Raw genomic sequence first — 19143 nt, 5'->3', positions numbered from 1 at the left:
ATATCTATATCTATATACATATAGATACATATATCTGTATCATCTATACATCTACATCCATATCTATCTATCTATCTATCTATCTATCTATCTATCTATCTATCTATCTATCTATCTATCAATCTATCTAATGAAGGGTTCTTCATTTATAGGTTTGACTTTTGATTCATTCTTTTCTGTATCTATTTTTTTTTTCTAGAGGTTTTTTCCCCAGGAAAAATAATAAAAAAGTATTTAATGAAACATTACAGAGTATTGATTTCGTAGAGTTAGGCTTAATATTTTTTTCACATAATTTATTTACAGTGTAGACAAGTCAAGACATTGACATGCTTGATTTGGTCTGGGGTTGCACTGCAATTCAGAAAGATTTCCTCCAATTAACTGAATTGTGATAGTTTTCCTGAGTTTTGTAGCTTTGTAACTATTTTGGATCACAGTTATGAAATTATGGGCTTTGTTGAAAAGTTCCCAGAATTTGCAATTTATGACTTCCTACATTAGATCTTGGATGTACCAAGGATAGTGTCTACCAAGATCATATGAGCCATGGCATTGCTTTGCAAACAATGACATACACTTTGTCAATCACTTCATGATGGTACTCATACAATATGCACCTCATTTGCATATTAATACCATGATACATATTAAAATATTGTGGCTTCTACTTGAGGAATGTGCTACCTAGATCATTTTATAGTTCAAGTACTAGCCCAGGGGTCGGCAACCTGAAAAGGAAAAGAGCCACTGGGAACCGGTTCCATCACACACCAAAAAAAGTGGGAGCCGTGTGCGTGCGTCCATGCACGCGCATGCACAAAAATGTTGTGCGCATGCGCAAAATGGTTTTTCTTGTGCATGCGCGGACGCCCGCGGTTGCCACCTTCCTGTGTGTGTGATGGAACCAGTTCCCAGTGGCAGCGGCGCCGCCGCCTTCGGCAGCCTGTAAACGTGCCGCGGCAGCTCTCCCAAAGTGAGGAGGGCGGCGGCCTGCAAACAGGCTGCGGCGGCTTTCCTCCTCTTTGGGGGAGCTGCCGTGGCACGTTTGCAGGCTGCCGAAGGCGGGCCGCGGCAGCTGATGCGGCCTACGGGCGCGACATTCGGCAGGGCCCCTCTTCGCAGCACGGCGCGAGGCACTCACCCCCCACGGATGCGCCCTCCTCGCCACGGGAGCCACCCCCGCCATCCTCGCACACCACTAGCGCAGGCCCACCTCATCTTGGCATCCTCCGATCAATCGATGCTGCCAAGGAGACTGCCCGGTGTCGGGCTCGACACACCCGACACCCAGTGAGGCCACGGAGGGACTCACCGGGCCCCGTGACCAGCTGCCGGTGTCTGTATGCAGCCCCCATGTTACTGCGGCCTTCCAGTGAGCCGGGGAAGAGCGCAGCCGCCGGGACGACCCAGCAGCCAGTGGCGCCTCCCTCGATGCCCCAGCAGCCACCGGGGCCTTCCGGAAGGCCGGGTAGCAGCCATGGAAACGTGCATCCGGCCGACATGACCCAGCGCCGACGCAGTGGGCCGAGGAAGAGTGCAGGGGTGGGGCAGGAGACATTGCCACGGAAGGGTGGGGTGGTAAAAGAAGGTGGGTGTGGTGGGGTGGGGTGGGCATTGGGGGTGGGGGGTATATAGCAGCGCAAAACAGTTTTTTCTTGCTGACGCGTGCAGTTGCCATTTTTTTATGTGTGATGGAGGGGAGGGAGCGATTACTGTCTCGCTACTAAAACGAGGGCTGGCCACTCCACTGGGGTGAGCGTGCCTGTCCTGCTCCCTTTCTCTTCCAAGCGGCGCTGTTCAGCGGAGACGGCGACCTCGGAGTCACAGCCTAGGAATGCTAAAAATGCGGGGCAGCCGCCGGCAGTGGAAGGCAGGAAACATCGGGGCTTGAGATCTCGCTTTCCCCCCCCTCTTCCTCTCTCTCTCATGCTTTACATACACACACACACACACACACACGCACACACAAAAGCACAGAGAGTTCCCCTTCCCCCTTGTACAGGAATGAACGGCCCCCCAAAGGAAGCCCGGCCTCTTCACCACACTGATCTGCTGAGGAGGTTCTTTCAAGCGGGAGACGGGCAGAGCAAGATAGCTGAAGAAGAGACTCCTCAGACGGCACCATCTTTTTCTTCCCCTCCAGCTGCTGGCTCTGAGCCCCAGCTCGCGGGTCTGCCTGGCGGCTTTGCGCGAAGCTTGCCGGGGTCGTTTTGAGATTTACACGTGTCATTCTCAGGGGGGAAAGGGGTACTCTCCATTTGGAGAGGTGCGCGTGCACCACTGCCCGTTCGAAGAGCTGCGTGCACACCGGGCAGCTGGGAGCCACAGGAGACGGCTCAAAGAGCCGCATGCAGCTCCGGAGCCGCGGGTTGCCAACCCGTGTACTATCCCAAAAGGAAATTATACAGTAACAGAGCAGTTAATTACTTTTTCTTCTGAACTATTGTAATTAAACTGCATTAGGTTGGGTCAAAGTCAAAGGTACATTGAGGCTAATGGTAGGCAAGATAGCATTAGCAAAAAAGTTGATGTAAACTATTCCTGCCCTTTGGTTGTCTTTCCCCCCCTCTTTTTCCCCTCTTTCTGACCTCCTTATATTGCTGCTTTGTCCATCCATTCTTTTTGTAGGAAGGACAAATCACTCTTAGCAAAGATCTAAGTTGATTGTGTGTATAATGTTTTTGAAATTAGACTGACAAACACAGATGGCAAGAAAGAAGAAGATTCTCCTTTAATCTTAAAATGTGGCTGTAAAAAAAAAAACCACCCATAATCTACTCCTAAAATAGTGCCGGAAACTCTAGAGTTTCAGAAATGGTCCAAAAAGTTTCAAGCGGGTCTAAAAATAGTTTAATCCATTCCAGTCTCTGGGGTAAGATTTTTTGGGGGGGGGGGTGGAGCTCTGTTTTTATATATCATGGGAAAACAGAATGACCATAGAGTAGAGGAAAATAGAATTTGTAGCTGGATTTTTATGAGAAATAAACTATGAAATATTCATAAAAAACATTGGTGGAGTATTTGTGCTATGCTCCTTTAAAATCTTTTTTTTTTACTTTTTAAATAGATGATCTGTAACTGATGTTTTAGGACAGAATGTGATTAAATTTTCAGTAATAATAGCCCTTCTGTTGGGAACTATCTTGCCAGAACTCAGAAACATACATAGAGGCGATTTTTTTTCAAAAAAAAGGGAAGTTCATGAAGCTGATTACCGTATTTTCTGGCGTATAAGACGACTGTGCGTATAAGACAACCCCCGACTTTTGAGAAGATTTTCATGGGTTAAAAAGTTGTTTTATACACCAGAAAATATGGTACTTGGGTCTACAGCATAAATATAAAGACTCATTTAGATTTTCTATTTCCTTGAAGCTTTTGTTGGGGGTAAAGAAATCATGGGTGCAACTTTTAGCCAATGTCAAACTTGTTGTATATGTCTCATCTTACAAGTAATTGCTTCATTTGACAAACATTAGAAATATAACTATTTAAAATAATAATTCAAAATATTATAGATAGGAATATATGAGAACTGTCTGACATTTAGAAATCTGTTAACGGTACTTAGCATCTGCCTGAAAGAAAACTAGTTTAAATTGAACCATTTATGAATAAAGCTGCCATTTGGGCATATGCTGCTTCTATTTAAAACTGCTCTTTCCATGTTTATACAGTCTGGAGAGGAAAGGGAGAGAAGTGGAAAGTTTTGGAGTATTTTAAAACAAGTTAAACTTCATTTCATTCGCAGAACATTTAAAATTCTTCTGTTTCTATATTTCTGCTCTTTGTGATTCTGTAATGGACGTAGAGAAACAAACAACCATTATTTTTACTCACTGAAAATCCCATTAATTAGAAATACCAAGATAACCTTTAGACTGTAAACCAGACATGTCAAACACAAGGCCCGGGGGCCAGATCCAGCCCGTGAAGTGGTTTCAGGTGGCCCGTGAAGCCATCCTGAAAACAGTGAGGGAACAGCCCCCACTGCCTTGGCCCTGGCCCAGAGACCCTCCTTCTGCCAGAGACCCCCAGATCTGTCCCACTCCTGCCCAGGCCCCCATAGGCACCCTTGATGCAAACGATGTAGAGCTGGCCACGCCCACCCAGTAGGCCACATGCACTCTAGCCACACCCACCCAGTAGGCCACACCCACCCTAGCCATACCCACCTGGCCCCTTGAGCAATGCTTATCTGGCCCTCAATGAAATTGAGTTTGACATCCCTGCTGTAAACAATGTAGTGGGTCAAATCTAAGGATAAAATTGACAGTTGAGCTTGCCAAGTTTTACCACTGTCAGCATATATAAATATACAAGTAAAATAATATTGATGCTCTTTAAGGAGTATGTCAGGCAGAATTATACAATAAAGCAATGCTTCATGCTGTAGTGGGTTGACATCATTCTGTCCTAGAAGTTGATGATAAGATCTTATTTTATTGAGCCTGGGTTGAATACGAATATAGTCCAAATTAAAAGCAAGACACTGACATCAGTTTGAAAAACAGATTATTGTAAAAGTAACATAAGATATATTGATTTCCTCTCAAGGCACAATTAAATCTAGATCCTACCCATTGCTTATTCAGGTCAGTTGTTCCTCTCCCCTTCTATTCTGCTTTGTCCTCTTTCTTTCTTTCTATTCTATTTTCTTCATGAGTCCCTCTCTCTCTTATTTTTTTTTTCCTTTCCAGCAGTGCTTCTGCCTTTGCCCAGTCTTAGATCTCCTTCTACCCCCATCTCTTTTTGGTTTTCCATTCACAAAGCTTCTCTTGGTTTAGCCCCATATGCTGGTAATGACCTATAAATCTCTAAATGGCTTGGGTCCGGATTATCTAAGGGAACACCTGCTGCCGGCATCAACTTCCCATCGTCCTGTGCGCTCCCACAGGGAGGGCCTTCTTAGGATACCACCAGTCAAGGAATGCTGGCGGGTTATCCCCAGGGGAAGGGTGTTCTCTGTGGGCGCGCCGGCCCTTTGGAACCAACTTCCCACGGAGCTTAGGACTGCCCCCGACCTTCGCTCATTTCGCAGGGACTTGAAAACTTGGTTTTTTGAGCTGTCTGGCCCAGACTGAGGGGTTTTAATTATTTATTAATGGGGTTTTAGTTTAAATTCAGGGACTTAATTTAATCTTAGTTTTAATCGATTTTAACTTTGTATGTTATGTATTTTTAATTTTTCCCTGTAAACCGCCCTGAGTCCTACGGGAATAGGGCGGTATACAAGTTTAAATAATAAATAAATAAATAAATATTCCTGGGACAAACAGAGATGGAATTGAGGCAGAGTGCAAGGCTGGACCTGTGTGATGTTGGTCTGGAACAAGTTTCCATTATAGATACACAACTTACTGAAATAACAATACATGTATCTTTCAGTACCTGTCAGATGAAATACTAAAACTATACTAGTGCAGTCATGTAACTTTAGGCACAGTATTTCAAATATGAATTTACGCAGAGTTAGTCTGCCGCTTCCGTCTATGGGGAATGGGAATGTAGTCCCCTCCCCTCACTTTTGGAGGTTGTTTGCTTTGGGGATCTTTCCCAGAGACTAGTTGTAACATAAGAGAGAAAAGATCAAATACTCTCACCAGTTCCAAGCACGCTGTTCACCGTTGTTCTTGGTAGTGCTCTTGAACTTCAGCTGCAGTAGCTTGGGCTAGACGCTGGCATGCAGCTAGCGTTTCTTCTGTCAGGTTCAGAGGACTTTTCCAGGATCAAACGAAGCAATTGCCATCACTTCGTGATCAACAGAGCCTTGGTGGAGCAGTGGGCTAATGCCTCCTTAAGTAACACCAGCTGCCTGCAATTAGTGCAGGTTCGCATCCCACCAGGCTCAAGGTTGACTCAGCCTTCCATCCTTCCGAGGTAGGTAAAATGAGGACCCAGATTGTTGGGGGCAATTAAGCTGTCTTTGTAATAATGCCGCTTGGGGGGGGGTGTGAAAGCCCTAATAAGCAAGCATATACATAGAATGAAGGCTACTGCTAAGCTTGTAAGCCTCCCTGAGTCTTCGGAGAAGGGCGGGATATAAATGGAATTAAAATAAAAATAAAAAAATAAAAAATATTTGCTTACCTTATTTTGGAACCTGAAAATGAGAGAGTATCCATGTCAAATCCAAAGCATGCTGGCCTGCGTTGCTTTGAAATTCCTCTGTATTATGTGTCAAACTTCCTTCACACAACTGAGGCAGGAAGATACCTAATCTAAGGAGCAAGTTTGAAAATAGCTTTGATCATGAATGCTTATTAGATGGAAAATATAAGGTGACACTCTTAGAATTGACAGTGATTTCCTGTCAGATGAGATACCTATTTATAAGTTGTTAGGGGATATCAACCCTTGATTCTTTCATCATATTCTTATGATATAAAAGTTTGAAAAGGGGGAAAGAATCCTCCTGCTTTTGTCTGTATTTTCACATGGTTTCAAAGACCCTTAGTTTCTTTCTAATAACTTTTTTAAAGTTTCTGAGAACTCCTGCACCGCGTTATTCAAAACCATATCTATGTCTAGGCCTTCTAGCATGTTTGGTAGTCCTAGGAAGACTGATCAGTGTGGTACAACTATTTAGTTACCCCATGCTTGCATCAGTTTTGGAGGCTGTGCTGGCCATGCGAGAATGGGAAGTTATGCCAGCAATTTTCATGCAGCTCTGGAGCCTCTAAAAATCATATGAAAATGGGACATGCTATGGTGTAGGTTTTGGAGATTGCAAGGGACCATGGAAGACCATTTCTCAAAGGATGAAGTTTAGTGCAAACCAGAGCAGCCTCAGGTAAACTGCAGGAGCATGTCAACAGAAAGAGAACACTATCTGAAGTTAAGCAGTGTGCAGTGTGTAGCATTAGGCTGTGGGAGACAATTGTGCTGTTCCGCAAGGTTCACACAAATCTTGGAGAATGACACAAAGTGGCCTTTTTGAGTAGTAGCAGTGCCACTAGAGCTGAAGTCAAGTGCTGCTGTTCAGATGGCCTAAACGGCAGGGTGGATAAGGAATCAAGTTACACACTTTTCTTGAATTTTTGTCACACCAATCCCATTGTTGGTCTAGGTCCTCTGAAACATGTTTTTTCTTTACTCATTAAGACAGTCTTCTTGTAATTAACCCTTCAGGGAAAGCCACATAGGCTCATACATTTTTGCCAAGATAATTTACTTTCAGAAAAAAGTAGATAGTTCTCTAAAATTTATTCTTCTCTTTAATTGCTACTAATAAATATTAAACAAATTCTTTAATTACATTTTTAGAAGAATATATATATATATATATATATATATATATAGGGCAATAATTGTGTGCCCACAAGGGCTTATGTTGTTTTATGAGGCTTGTAAAGTGCTGGGTGTTCTTTATTCTACTTGTATAATATGACTTTCATAACAGCCAATTGCACTGAAATAACTAGTTTCCATAAGAATTTGTCTTAAATAAATAAATACTTCTTCTCATGTTGTTTGCTGTACTAAGTTGCCATGTTTTAAACAGACAACTTCCAAACAATATAAGCAGTGATGAGATTTTTGAAGCCACTGAATAAAAAAGCCAGGACTTTAAGATGGAAAGCCCTAATTGCTCCACATACCCAGAATAAATATAAGTAACTCAATAATAAAGCAATCTTCTGCTTGTCTGCTGAGAAGGAAGCCTAATTAAATGGTACTTTCTTCTAAGGAAACAGGTAATGTGGCCAATATTCCTTCCACTTTAATGAAGTGATTTTTAAACTCAGTACCTTAACTTCTATGACTGGCTAGTGTGAGATAAATGCATTGTTAGTAAAGACAACTTGCCATAGATACAAGTGTATATGGATCAGGTGCTCAAAATCTAAAGTGCATTTGAATAACCTGGAATAAATGTTCCTTTACTTGTGAGGGAAGAATAAATGGATATGAACATGCTTCATTCCAATCTGGACAACGACAAAAGTCCAGACATCATTTCTTCTTCAAAGCTTAGCACTTTTGACTAAAACATCATCTTGCCATTGTTTGCCCCAATCAAAATATCTTGACTTGACTGCAAAATTGGAGGGAAGGGCAAAGGAAGATATAGAAATTGTATCGTAGAGTCCATAACTTCAGCTCATTTTTTTATTTATTTGTATCTCACCTTGATTATTATTTTTTTACAAATAATTCAAGGTGGCAAACATGCAACACACCTTCCTCCTCCTATTTTGTCCACAAAAACTACCCCTTTGAGGTGAGTTGGGCTGAGAATGATTGGCCCACAATCATCCATCTGGTGTTCATGAATAAGGTGGAACTTGAATTCACAGACTCCAGCTTTCTAGCCTGGTGTATTAACCATCAGAACAGGTTCTGTTCCAGAAACAACAAAGTGGCAAGCATTAAAATTATTGAATTTTAAAAGCTGCAGACTAACTTCTCTTCATAAAGATCATTGTTTTCTGTAATTTTCCTCCCTTTCAAAAAAAAAAAAGATTCTATTTATGCTTTTTCTCTGTTAAATTATAAGAATGAGCCTGTATTTTTCTAAAGTATATTATAGATTCATGTGCATATCCCACATGCTGTAGGATGAAAATACCTTACTAAGCATTTGTTAAGGACAGGGGTCTTCAAACTTGGCCCTTTTATATGACTTGTGGACTTCAACTCCCAGAATTCCTCAGCCAGACATGCTGTTGCTTTAAATACAAGCAAAACACAGCCATAAAAAGCAGAGCTACATAAATCTGGGGGTCAAAAATAAATCTTTTCTGAAATGGCAAATGTTACCAAATGAGCACGGCAGCAGGTAGAGAAGGACAAGGAGGAGAAAGTACATTTATACATATCTACAGGTCATGGACACCACTCTGGTTTCAAGCAAAATAGTCAGGCACTTGAAGAAACTCAGAACTTAAACACAGTCCATATTCTTCTTACAAGAGTCTCTCCAATGGATGGATATGCATCACCCTCTCCAAGAATCAGTTAGTCTGCCTGCCTTAAAATATCTGGGGGTGGGGGCGTTGTTTGTTGATTTGTTTTTCCTAGATATTGAATGTGGGAGTGGTTGGCCTGTTCGGTGAGTTTTCTTGTGAAAGAATTGCATCCAGGAGCCTATATACCAAAAATCAATCAAACAAAAAGGAGCTCAAATATCCCTTGTAATAGCATGCAAAGCAGATGTTTTGCTAGTAAACTAGGGTCCTTTCTAAATAATATGCATGCTAAGAAGATGCAATGCTGCACACTTAGTTCAAAAAAGGTATTTTAGAACATGTGAGGGCATAAACATAGCACCTATCTGGAATTCTTTAAAGTGTGCACATCTTTTCCCAGAAGCACAGAACAGTGGTAAAGGGCAGCAATACAATTCTTGAAAAAAGATGGAGATTTTGTGTTCCCTGGAACTCCTGTGCTGAACTATTTTCCAAACACTCCATAGTCCTAATATATAACAACAAAACAAAATCTACTGGGCTCTAAGAGGTGGACTTAAATCCTTTTAGTTTTGTACATGAATTTAGTTTGTTTTTCTTAAAATAAAAACAGCAAGACTTATTTTGGATCAAAATGTTTCCTGGCAATAAACAAGAAAGCCAATTATGCTACTTTTACAGTTACCTCAAAACAAACCAACGTGTTGCGCAGAGACTAATGTTCTCAACTGACTTCAGAAGAATGTATTCATAAATAAAAGAACAGGTGATCTGAATAAAAATGATAAAAAGTAACTTCCCACCCACATTTTCACTAGCTTTTTCTCCATAGCAATGAGAATACAAAGGTAAGCGTTAATGAGAATAAAAGTATTCCTCAGCCTGCTGGAGAATTTAAGTGCTAACAGACAGTCTGTAGGGTTTTTTTGTGAGTACAAAGATGTGGGTAACATACTTGAAAATGTCTCTAGGTTAGGTAATTATAATTTTCAATAAAAGAAAAGTATGTTTTAAAATTTTAAATTGAACATTATTTAATTTTGATTTTTTTCCTTTTAAATTCATATTAATTTACAGATTTTTTGCATAGTATAAAGATGAAATACCTATTTTCTACATGTTCTTTTATTTTCCATGGAAAAAGCTTTGAAAGCCAACTGCTCTTTCCAAAATGCCATGCAATAGATGAGGCAAGATAAATGCAAAGTATAAGACATCATTTTTGTATTCATATTAAGAAGTATGAACAAATTATTAAGTTGATTGGTTTGCTTCCAAGAACCAATGGAAGACATTAAATCTAAAATAGGTAATGTATATGTGTGTGTGTGTGAGTGTGTGTGTATTTGCAACTTTATTAGATATTCATCTAACTGTGGGCATAGATGCATTTCAGTACTTTGCTCTTACCATTGAGAATTTCTATCTTTTATATATTTATTACAGTTTGGGCACCAAGTTATCTAAACTTGAAATAAGGAGGGATCTCTTGACTGTGAGAGCTGATAAGCAATGGAATAGGCTTCCTGGTAAAGTTGTGGATGCTTCCTCCCTAGAAGTCTATGGAGATTCTCAATCATCCAGTTCATAGTTATCACAAGATGCCTTTTCACGAGGCAACTGGACTTTCTTGTTTTTCTTTGAAGATGTTTCATTTCTAGTCCAAGAAACTTCTTCAGCATTGATTGGATAGTGGGGAATGGAAGGATTTATATTCCTTGCAGACAGCTGGTCATTCGCATTCTTTTAGAGAATTGTTGATGCCACCTGGAGACTTATCTGTGTCATCAGGGTCACCTGAGTAGTGCAAATGAGTGTGGAGTCTTCTTGGAACTGTTGAAAGGCCTATTCTAGATTGAAGATAGATGATATTGTATCCCTCCCCCTCTGTTGAGAGAGGGCTGTTCAATTTTGACATATATGGTCTCTTTGATCCCCTCTTTCAAACCAGCGGTCCTCTCTGTCCAAAATGTAGACTTTGCTGTCTTCAAAAGAGTGATCTTGGTCTTTCAAATGCAGATAGACTGCTGAATCTTGTCCTAATGGGTTTGTTCTCCTATGTTGTGCCATGTCTTTATGAAGTGGTTGTTTTGTTTCCCCAATGTACAGATCTGCACATGACTCTCTGCACTGTACTACATATACCATGTTGCTAGGTTTGTGTCTGGGTGTTTTATCCTTGGTGTGGACAAGTATAAATCCTTCCATTCCCCACCACCCAATCAGAGCTGAAGAATCTTCTTGGATGAAAAGCAAAATGTCTTCAAAGAAAAATAAGAAAGTGTAGTTGCCTCATGAAAAAGCATCTTTGGGATTCTTCTCTACAAGTTTTCAATAAAAATATGGACAACCATTTGTTCAGGATGGTATGAGTGTTCCTATACTGCAGGGCTAGTATTAGATTTCCAAGTCCCTTCTAACTCTATGATTTAGTTATCAGTCAAACAAACAAACAACAAATACTGTATATATATTTGACTATTTACCTGAAGAAACTCTGGGCAGCAAAGAAGAAAAAAAATAATTACAATATAATGGGGGGAGGGGGAGGAAATTAAACAAAAACAAACAATGAGTCCCTGATAACATTTACATTGGTAGATCAATCATACTGCACCAATTCCATCCACATCCTGCCCCTATTGTCATGGGAGAAGGGGACTCAGGTCTTCATTGCTTTTTTTGAAGATCAAAGGGGCCAACTCTATCTTTGGAGAAGAGGCTATTCCACAAGATAGGCACCTAACAGAAAACTGTTCAAACACTCCATGGCCCTGTTTCACAGAGGATACCTGAAGCATAATTTTTGTACCAGTTCTGGAATGGGCAAAAATAATCACTGATAGGCAGTCCTGCAATAATCTGTCCCAACCCATATAGGGCCTTAAAGGCAACAGCCTACAGTTTGAATTGCATCCAGGAGTCTATTGGGCTCAATGTGGATCATCCAGCACTGGTGTAAAATGAACAAATTATGTTCCTCCCACAACTGCCTCCACTATTCATTCTGGACTATTTGCATTTTCTAAATATCTTCAAAGGCAACCACATGTAGAGTGCTTTGTGTTGCCTAATTGTGAGGTAACTAAGGCATGAATGACTGTGAGCAGTGCCTTGTAGTCTAAGAAAGGGTACAACTTGAGCATAAGATGCATTTGTTTCTCTTGACCATGGCTGCCATCTGGAGCCATGATTCCAAGAGAAACCCCAGATTGTGCAACCCCCCAGATTGGGGAAGTGCATCTTGCCTCTGTTGTAAGTTCCAAGCCCCTAACAGTCACATGACTTCTCTCCAAAATAGAAGTAGCAAAGCCTAACCTATTATATACAGTATACAGTACTTTGCGGTTCTGTCATCAGAGAGTGTTGGATTGTTTGTGTGGAGAACACTATTTTAATAAGGGATAGGCTGTCTCACTCTTGGACTGGGAGAAGGTGAAGGTAGTGTCATGAGGGCAAAGTACAAAAACATTGCGAGGACATAATTGTGGCATGGGTTGTTGCACGTCAGGGACACAGCCCTAATCTATCCTTTCCAGGTCATTCTGTAGTTACTAAAAGGTCGCAGCAGAAAGTGGAATATTCATGTTAATTTTAGATAAATTTGGTAGTCACGCCAATAACTCATTTTTTTAAGCATGCTAAATTGCTATGTCTTTTTTAATAACGGGGAGGGAAGTATTCAGTACTGTATAGAAATATATTTCAATTGACCAATGAACCAAGCTAAATGGAAACTGTTTTGAAACATGAAGAGAAAGTCTTGTAACATGACTGAAACATTTTTTCTGTCTGCTGCCCCTACTGTGCTACTCCTCCTCAACCCCACCAAGACACCAGGCTCATTTAACGAGTCATATCAATTTATTGTGCAGAGGCGTCACTTCAAAATTGAACCGCAGATGGTAATATAATGCCACATTATTATGTGACAGACTCCTTTTTCTTTCAGATGAATGGGAACAGTCTTTATCTTGGAAATCAAAACATTGAATACCTACATTCTTTCTTTAGGCTGAATAAAGATAAACAGTCTTTCATACCCTCTGGGAAGCTATTCCTCATTTTCTTTCTAAAAGTCTTGTCCTGCCTGCTTTATCTAACTGTCTGAACTGTGTTTTGCTTCTTTTAAAAGTCCCTCAGTACAAGAAATGAAGTGTTACGAATAACAGCTCTGTAATTTCAATATGAGATACATTTTTCATTTTTAAGAGGTTTATTATAAAGGTCACTGCTGACTGAATAACATGTGGAAATAAGATATTTAATAGAAGTCCAAAGAACTGCAACAGCTGTCTAAAACAGAAGACCAACAGAGGCAGCTAAGATCTTTTGAAGGACAGGCATGAAAGTTGCAGTTTTAATATAACACTCCTTGTAATAATAGTTTGCTTGATATTTTCCCTTGTTATCAGACTTCAGAGACTCACTGGTGGTAGCTTTACTGGCTGTTTGCATTTAAAGGAAAAATTTAAAAGCTGATAAATCTCAAAGAAAATGCAGGCATAACTGTCTTGTAAGAATGAAATATTTTTTAAAAAATGCTGCTGTACAGAGGCTGCCACTGACAGAGCAGTGAGAGATGTGTTGTATTGGAAAAGAAAAATAATGAATGTTTCCATTTTTGTCTTTACAGTTAACCAAGGGTAAGCAGAAAATGCTCTCAACAGAATTAGCCAAACACTGCCTTTGACAAGAGACTTACACAAAGGCACTTGTTATTTTGTGTCCTCCAAGAGTATTAGGAACACAGCTGCTATGATCTCTGGGAATTCTCAAAGTTGTAATCCAATCTGAAGGGCATAAAGTTACTTTAGGACAATGATTTGGAAGGCAGGAGTGGATATAAATTTAATAGATGCAGATGAAGATATTCTTCACAGATACAGTATATTGTATATATTTATTGTTTGTGTTTAGTTCAGTTTTTTACTCCTGGCAACTGCTTGGACTAGTCCCTGAAGTGTTCCTAACAATGTTTTTGGAAGTAGTTTGCTATTGCCTGCTTTCCTAGGGCTGAAAGAAAGTGCCTAAGGCAGGATTAAAACTCAAGTCTTCCCATTTCTAGCTTAATTCCTTAACTACTGCACTAAACTAACCATCCTAAAATGATGGTATTCTTCATTGACAGTTAGCATGGACAAAATCATGGACTTTACAAATAACGCATACCACCTGCAAATAAAAGACCTTTTCATAGAATGAAAGTGAATACTAAGCTTTCATATTGCACTTGCTGAAATTGTGGATGTAACAATTAGGAAGACGGTACATGTGATTTGAGAGCTGGCTCTAGAAGATATGCTATCACATTGGTACATTTTGTATGACCTGTATGTAGGTAAGTCCTTCTGAAAAGCCACTACAATTCTTAGAATTAAATTTTCTTAGAAATATGCACTCATTTATCTCATCCTTCAATAAACTAAAAATATGAGTTCAAGAGATCACCTGTGAGCCTTCTAATTCAAGAACTGCTTCAAAATGGATAAATACCAGCTGTTCTATTTTTTACAATTTGCTGAAATTAGTGGATGCCTTAAAACAAGGGAGAAAAGCCTACAAGTATTTTGAGGTTGTTGCACTATGATTTCATCTCCAATGTGTGGTCAGATTAGTTGGGACTACTGGGAGTTAGATTTAAAGCAATAATCTGGAGACCCACAGATCTCCACTCCTGTTTTATCACATGTTGAAAAAGAATACTTCTATCTCTGCTGTGCTATTCAGATTCTTCCTCAAAGAATGTAAGAAACAAAGGCTATTGAATCTCTATATACAACCGAAATATACAATTATACTGTATTATAAAAACAATGATATTTGGTAAACTATCCATCTATCTTGCCATTCTGAATACACTTGCAGCCACTATGTGAGACCCAACTGATGATTAATCTTAGGTATTTACTGTTCACTTGAACTGACAACAGTGGATGACAATTTTCAATAAAACACTCATTGTGATGCTTTGAGACCTTCAATGATGCATAAAATAGTTCCCAAACCACACTTTTTATGTAGTTCCATTATACACTACACAAAAATGTCCTTGACATTCAAGATTTTGCCATACATATTTTAGCATGTGTCACTCCAGGGTGTATTTGAAAATACCCTCTACTTGCCTTTAATAATAATGACTTGTCATACAGAATCCAGATCTCAGTTAATCTAACATAGTACAGACTTGATGGTTTTTATTAAGTGTCAAATGAAGCCCAATTGCTGCCAGAAACATTTTATTCTTCTGTCATGCATTTGTTCCTAGCATGCTTCATTCCTGACCACTAGGGGAAAAGGTTAACAAACTACAATATTAGATGCCATTAATATTCAATATGCATGACATGAGAATAATTTTGCACACTTTTGATTCTGAAGACATCGGGCCATTAATGTAGCCATTCCCCAGCCCTGTAAAAGGGCAGCATCCTGGACACATCCTCCTAATTTGAAAGATAAAAGGTCTGTGAAGATCTCTTGCTATATTAGTCCATTCTCACCTTGATTAAAATTCAGAGTGCTGCTGCTGAATTTTGCAGAGCTTATTTTTCTTCTTTTTCTCTCTCCTCTCCCATTTTTGTTATTTAGCAGTTAGGATTAATCCAATTTTCTTTTATATACATCTTCATTGAGTGTCAAATGAATGCAAAATGGATATGAGGCAATAAAGATTCCAGCTGGCATTTGAGGCCATTTGATCATTAGTATCAAAAGGCTGGTGATCATCTGTTCCTTTTTATTTCAAGGGTATTACAGCATCTACGTTCAACCCCTCGAATGTCTCTTAACTCAAGAAATAAATATATTCAGCAGGAATGATTTGATTACTTTTTTTGTAAAAGAAGGCATTAGTTTTATTTCTCAAATATTTCATTATTTTATGAAAGAGCCTGTTTCTTCAGCCCTTTCTCAGCATACCTTCATAGTTCTGGACCAATTCTTTTTTGCTTCTCTTCTATTGTTGCAAGATTGTAGGTGGTCATGCTGGAGTACTTTCCTGGCTGTTCCTGCTTCCAGGAAACAATTGAATGGAGAAGTTCCCTTTATGGGCATTTAATTGAGGTGACAAAAGTCATAAAGACATACTAAACGTATGATTGTCCAATGAAAAGAAAGTACTAAAACCCATACTTATGAAGACTTCACTTATTTCTTTTGCTTGGGTGCTGCTATGAGGGGAGGGAGAAAGAAAAGAATCAAAGCCATTTCTTTTCAGCACAAGATTAAATATTTGATCACCCCTCAGAAACATTTTTCACACACATAGAACATAGTTGTTTTTATTAGGGGAGGAAGGAGGCAATCAGTTTAAGCGTCAAAACAATTTGATATATGGAATGTGTATTGTATTGTATATTTCCTTCTCTTCTAGTATTTTTTAGACTGAACTCAACTTCAAAGCACAAAACAAAGTACAGAAACAGAACATATACAACACAGAAAAATCTGGTATCAATCAGGAATGTAAGAAGCTGCCTTACACTAAAGTACAAATGATTTCACAAATGAATATGTTCAATATTGTTACATTTATACTCAGTCATACCACTGAGCTCTGTAGGCCAGGGGCTTCCACAGTGATCCTTTCTTCATTCCCAGTCCTTCAAAAGCAATTGGAAGATGCTCTCCCATCATCTTCACTACATCAGCTTTGCAATGCTGAGCAGAAGAAAGAATCACTGTCATGATCAAATGTCTCTTATGACAGCATCTGCAAATTGTTAAATTACCTTTTCCTTGAAATATATGCTAGTATCGCAAAAATCCAAATGTAAAGAAACTTGTTGCATATGAAAAATATAGTGTATTAGTACTTCTGGTATCAGTTTCCTGACCTTGCCTGTCTAAGAGGGCAGATGTAAATCTTGAAGGCCTAATACAATTTTCCTTCCTACCCTCTTATACCAAACAGAATCAAAGTGAGACAATTTCATATTTCTTTCTCATTTACCTGAGCTGTGTTACTGCTCTGTGCTCCTCTACATATATCTGGACAATAGGGAAGAGTGGAATAAAACTAGCATGCATTTTCTCTACACCAAGTGGTCACTCTGTGAGTTCTTCATAAGGGTATCTTGATCTCACAAGCAGCAGCTTACATGTAACATGGTGTAAAACATGGTTTCAGAATAAATTGTACAAACAGGCCCTGGTATGATCATTTTTAATCTACTGAAGATGCAGATAATTCTTGTGAAACCTAAGTAATAAATAATAATAATAATAAAGGTCATAATGTACCAGAAGTAAAATCCAAAGAAGTAAGTGCTAAATAGATTGATATTGTTATATATGTTTGTGTGTGTGTGTGTGTGTGTGTGTTTGTGTGTTTATACACACACATACACACATATATATTAAAATGTGGCCTTAAAGGTAGACTTTAAGGAACCATAATTACATCCCCTTTGAATTTCTTTTGAACTATGCAGGCAATTTTGATGATATTTTATTATTATTTTGAAATTCATTTAGAAGTCAAAATCTTCAAAGCCTCTTCTTTTCTGGCACCCCACAAAGAGGAATAAATAATTTAGAAGTCCAGTGTTCTTGTAGCCTACTTCAAAATTCACAGTCTGTTCAAATTCATAGTCTGGATCGGGAGATTAGACAGTGGTTTAGATGAATTTGTGATACCCTTGCTGTATCATCAGAGAGAAGATAAATGCTATTATACTGATGAAGATCCTACTTCTAGTTCCTGAATAGAATACTTTACCCTATAGTGTTTTGCAAAGGATTTTTGCTCATAAGCATATTATAATTCTTTTTATATTTTATATTTCTTTTTATATTGATTTGTCTTTATTATCACTGTTGCAATAAAATATTATGTCTGGTTAAAGTAACGGAAACAGGATCACTACCACAAAAGTTACAGCTACGAAGAAATTCATAGATGTGAATTAATCATGAATATTAAGAGATACCTACCTCACGTGGCCATTCAATCAACTAATTATCCATAAAAACCTATTGCTGATTGAATTACTGCTTGCCAAAGAGTCCTTTTGCCAAATTTTATGATACACCCTGGCCAAAAACCATCTTTCACATACTGCACAGAGAGGAAACCATCTTGTAATAATATTCAGAAGTGGTATGATAATTTACTTGAGAGAGTGAGGGTGGATGCTAATGTTTCACATCCCACTGTGTAGTTAATTGGTTTTTACTAATACAAGGGATTCAGATGTATTCTTGGTTTTAAAATATGTTCCTGTATTTTGTGTTTAATGAAAGAGGCATGAATTTTGGTGTGAAAACACATAAACACATGGAGCTAACTTATCCGGGGCATTTCCAGCAATGATCAAAAAAGTCAAGATTGCAGCTTTGACAATGGGGTCAAAGCCCCACCCTTTTTCACTTGTGATTTATGGATGACATAGGCAGAAAAGGAATAAGACTTCAGTCATATGGTTGTGCCCATATCTTGACTTGTTTCACCTACATAATTGCTCCACTGTTGCCCTTGTAACTTCTGTACTATAACTCCATTTAATGTAGTGTTTCCTAACCTCAGCAACTCTCAGATTTATGGATTTCATGTCCCAGAATTCTCATGAATGACCATGAGGAATTTCAGGCTGTGGAATTCTGGGAGTTGAGATTCACACATCTGTGAATGGCCAAAGCTGAGAAACACTGATTTAACAGCTATTGAGCGTTGACAAAAAACAACAACCCCACAGCTAAAAACACAAAGAAAAATAAACTTTATTCTTGTGGAAGTACAATATAGTAAGGTTATTATTATTATTTAGAAGTCTTAGTGAGTAAAATTTATTTCTCTCCAGTTCCCAATGAAGACTGATTATGTTCCATAGCTATAGGATTTGGGGGGCTACTTGGAAATTTTTTTCAAAGCAGAATGCAGTTCTCTACAGTGACAGAAGAAAGGTGTAGGTACGTAGCTACTTTCTTTTTCTTTTCTTTTCTTTTTTTTGTAGAAAACAGAACATGCAAGAATTAATTGCATTTCTGCATACCTTTAATAATTAGGCATCTCTGTAAGTATATATGTAGTTTACAGTAGCAATAACACTTTCCGGTGTGATTTCTGAACTGCTCTTAACTCTTTCCTGTTTACATATGTGGTGGCATATTCTCCATCTCACAATCAGCTGCCAATTAGTAGTAGTGAAGGAAGACAAAATACTTTATGGCTTGATATGTTTTGTGGCTTAATTAAAAATGAGCTGGTTTATTAAACTGGAGA

Source organism: Vipera ursinii (assembly GCF_947247035.1).
Source record: "Vipera ursinii genome assembly, chromosome: 3".
Taxonomy (NCBI): domain Eukaryota; kingdom Metazoa; phylum Chordata; class Lepidosauria; order Squamata; family Viperidae; genus Vipera; species Vipera ursinii.
This window is presented reverse-complemented; position numbering follows the sequence as displayed.